Source organism: Marmota monax, unplaced genomic scaffold (genome assembly GCF_021218885.2).
Source record: "Marmota monax isolate L192 unplaced genomic scaffold, Marmota_monax_Labrador192_F-V1.1 WCK01_AAM20220418_F8-fsc00315, whole genome shotgun sequence".
NCBI lineage: Eukaryota > Metazoa > Chordata > Mammalia > Rodentia > Sciuridae > Marmota > Marmota monax.
In genome coordinates, this window is record NW_026692798.1 from 965,803 (window position 1) to 970,312 (window position 4,510).

Here is a 4,510-nt window from a genome sequence, read left to right on the forward strand (position 1 = left end):
CTGTGGGTGTTCCAAAACAGATAATGGCCCTGGCTATACTTCTACCTCTTTTAAACAATTTTGCTCATCATTTGGCATTACTCATATAACAGGAATCCCATACAATCCACAGGGACAAGGCATAGTTGAAAGAGCTCATCAAACTATTAAAATGTACTTATTAAAGCAAAAAGAGGGAATTGGGAAGGGGTATATATCCCCCAAAGATAAACTTAAAATAACCCTTTTTATTCTAAACTTTTAAAATTTGGATTCATCAGGGCTTAGTGCTGCAGAAAGGCACATATGTCCAAAAAATGTACATAAGCCCAAGGTACTTTGGAAGGATATTCTAACAGGACAATGGAAAAGTCCTGACCCAGTGATTGTCTGGAGTCGGAGGTCTGTTTGTGTGTTTCCACAGGGAGAACAGCAGCCGATTTGGATTCCAGAGAGACTAACTAAAGCGATTTCTACAGACCAAAAAGAAGATGATTTGGCTCAAATCCATAACAGCTGATATCCAGAACTCCAGTTTGGCTATCCTTACATCTGCAACAGTGGTTCTCCCACACCAGGAGGCTAATGAATAATGAACACCATTAAGGCCTATTCAAATGTAAGAAACCTTGGGGCTTGCTTGTGGGAATACCTTCAGACCCATATGCAAGTTACAGGAAAAAGGATGGGATATCAAAAGAAGAGTCAAACCCAGGTGGTAACCAGGATGTTTTTTTCAATATCTATTTTATTATTGCCCTTTCCCACATCATGAAGTTTTATTTTGTTTTTTGAGCTCATACAGACCTAGGTTAATGTTTTTCTGATCAGTTTTATGTTTTGACTGTGGAGTTTTTGAGCATTGCAATGGGGATTTCACCTGTAAAAAGCTACAAGGCCTTTACTATTATGTTATGTGTTGTATGTATTGTGTTATGTGTGCACACTTGTGTTTTGTTTTGTATGTCTGTATGTGCATATGTCCATATATCATATATGAGGAGCGCTCATGAAAAAATGGATCCAAATTTTTTTTATTATTCACATGATTTAAATGGTTTAATTTAAATTGGGTAAACAGCTGTTGAGGATTGTTTTAAAATGTGAACAAAAAAGGAGGTTAACAGATCTGTTTACTTTCACCTTTCCTTTTCATTATATCTAATTCTATTCAGGATACTAAATTGTTTAGAAAATTGCTTTTTTTTAGTGCCTGGTGGAATGTTACATAATTTTTTTTTTTTTAGCCATCACTGCCAGAATTCCTATCTTCATCCCAGTGCCGGTGAAGACAAAGATAAAACCAAAGTACAGCTTCTTCGATAGCTATCACAACAAACTGTATAAACTGATGCATCAATGAATAATGTAACTCAACAAGTGATACTCAATCAAGGAGTCGATTTACTTTGGGAAGAAATGGACATATTAATGGATTCCTCTGCTTTGAACTGCTTGCAGAACTTGCCTGGACTATGTATCACTTGTATGCATTGTGAGCTATCTGTTGGTGCACTGAGTTGTGGTAGTGCCGGGGTATCTTTGCTGATGATGTCATCGGTGGTACAATTTTTCCAAAAGGGGCCGTCAATTGGCTTGGTGTCGTGGCATTTTGTATCCTCCCCTTTCTGCTTGTAGCAGGTTGTTTATGGTGTTTGTGTAAAAACCACTATCCACAAGTGTGGCTAAATACTGGGCCAGTAGTCAATGACGGGTAAGATCCAATTGCAGTGGTACCAACGTAAGACAGGAGGCTGACGCCTTGAGGTCAGCTCATCCAATGATGGGTAAGGACCATATGTAGTATTGGACAACCTAAGACAGGCACGGTCCCTAAGCCACATGCTTGTTGTTTAATTAAACAAAAGGGGGGAGACGTTGAGAGCCACAGCCAGGTCAAGATGGTGCCTGGCATTTTGCCAGAAGGGGCGGTTCCTGCCTCTGGTGCCCGCTATTTTTGAGTTCTCTAGGAGTTCCTAGAGAGTTCTCGTGGGTTGGTTGAGTTCCAGTTGAGCTCCTGGGGAGTTCCTGGAGGGTTGCTTGGGTGGTGTTCACGTGAGTTCGAAAATAAAGTTCCTTCCTGTTGAATCTACAAGTAGCTTGACCTCCTGGTTATTTGTGCCCAGCCAGACTGCGGCAGCCATCAACACACCCAGTGTGAGTCATCAACATCCTTGCTTAGTCTGTTGCAATAAATTCGTCAGTTTTTGTGTTGCTATTGTTGTTGTTTGTTTTGTTTTCTTTTTTCTTTTTTGGTTCTGGGAATGCCATCAGGGGAGCTTTACCACTGATCCACATCCCCAGCCCTTTTTATTTTCATTTTTTTTAAAATTTAAGATAGGGTTTCACCAATTTGCTGAGATTGACCTTGAACTTGGGATGCTCCTGCCTCAGCCTCTGGAGTTGCTGAGATTCTAGACGCACAGATCTTGTTGCATTTTAATGAGATTCACTCTGAGATGATCATGCTGACAATGATTGTTTTTAAGGAGACTTCATAAAAAATGAATACTGAGTCTGTGAATTATTCATTCATTCTTCCAAATATTTATTGATCAATATGAATAGCTTTGTGATCAACATCATGAAAATATTTTTAAGAAGTCAGGCAAATAGTACACACCTGCAATCCCAGCTACTCAGGAGGCTGAAATTCAAGACCAACTTGGGCAACTTAACAAGATCCTGTGTCAAAATAAAAAGGATTGGGGACATAGAGTGCACCTGGGTTCAATCCCCAGTGCCGTAAATACATACATATATACATACATACATAGATTAATTAAAAAGGGCTGGGTGTAGCTCAGTGATTAAACACTTGCCTAATATTCTGGAGGCCCTGGATTCAATTCCCAGAACTGTAAAATAAAAAACAATTTTTTTCTTTCTTTTTTTTTTTTTTTAAACCACTAAAACCTTGCTTTCCAGAAACTCTGACAGCCAGGCATAGTGGCTCATGTCTATAATCCTGGAAGGCCAAAGCAGGAGGATTGTGAGTTCAAAGCCAGTCTCAACAACTTAGTAAGACCCTGTGTCAAAATAAAATATATATTTCAAAAAAAGGGAGGGGGCTTGGGATGTGGCTCAATGGTTAAGTGCCTCTGGGTTCAATCCCCTAAAACAACAACAAAACAAAAAACCCAAAGATATAGAGCAGACTCTTATTCTAATACTTAACATTTCCTGTTTCTTAAATTTACTTAATGGATAAAATTTTTATGATATGCAATATTTTTTTATTTTGTTTATGCATGAACTTTAAGACGGGGCAAAGGCAAGGCTTTTTTAGCTAATGAGTAGGCCTAGATGGCAGCCTAGAATCTGCATTTCAGTATGGCGTTACTGTTTTTTTTTATTTTTTCATCTCATAGTGGATAATCCATGCTTGTATGTGGGGATTGGGAGCTGCCTTAAAGTGATATACAAGAATTCATTAAAGATTGAAAAAATTCTTACCTTGAAGTAGAATATCTATAGGTTGTTTATGATTCTGCATAGAAATGCAACATAGGGCACAACTAGGAAACTGTACAAATATTTTCATATTCATGGTTTTGGGTAATCAGCAAAGTATAAGGTAATTTTACTCATTACTTTAAAGTTTGAGATTATTTTATACCCACTATAATTTCTCATATAGTTCTCATTTTATATCATCATTCTAGAAAGCACTGTGTAAGTCTTCAACTTAATCAGATTCTAGGAGAATGTATCTGTAATTAAGACAGGCATGGTGGTACACACCTGTAATCCCAGGTACTCAGGAGGCTGAGACAGAGGAGTACAAATCTGAAGTCAGACTTGGTAACTCAGTGACCCTATCTCAAAATTTAAAGAAAAGAAGGGAGAGCTAGGAATATAGCTCAGTGCAAAGCATCCCTGAGTTCAATCCCCAGCACTAAAAAACATGTATGTGTATACATGCACATATATATATATGTACATAGATATACATATATCTGTAATTAATCTGCCAGAAAATATGGTTGGTGCGCCAACCTTGCCTTCAGAAATCCCACAGCATAATTTACTTCTTTACCAAGAAAATAACATACTGCAGAAGCTATAGATTTTCCTAGAAACTTGTTCTTTGTACTATTATAAGCCAAGGAACATTTTTAGGCCTTCCATCAACATTTATTTATTTATTTAAAAATATGGAACACTTCATGAATTTGCACATCGTCCTTGTGCAAAGGCCATGCTAATCTCTATATCATTCCAATTTTAGTATATGTGCTGCACCATTTCATAAGTTCTATTATAAAATGAATGCATCAAGCACCAAGAGACAAACCAAGCTAGAAATATTGACTGGTTTGCTTCTGTGCGTCCCTCCTAGATACTGCAACTCAAATTGGGAAACTGCCTCTTAAGTAGATTTCTTTAAGGTGATAGAAGTAATAAACCTAGAAGTAATAAACCTTTTGAATTATCTTCTCCAACAACCTTTTCTATTCAGATACACCCCTTCTGGCTCTTCTAGCTCACAAACCAATATCCAGTCCCAATAAAGACGTAGGAAGTACTG

General features: G+C 37.8%; 1 pseudogene; it reads right to left on the minus strand.

The window, feature by feature from the left end:
- Positions 1 to 4,130: 4,130 nt before the first annotated feature.
- Positions 4,131 to 4,224, minus strand: LOC124095106 (U6 spliceosomal RNA; annotated as a pseudogene).
- Between the last annotated feature and the right edge of the window lie 286 nt (positions 4,225 to 4,510).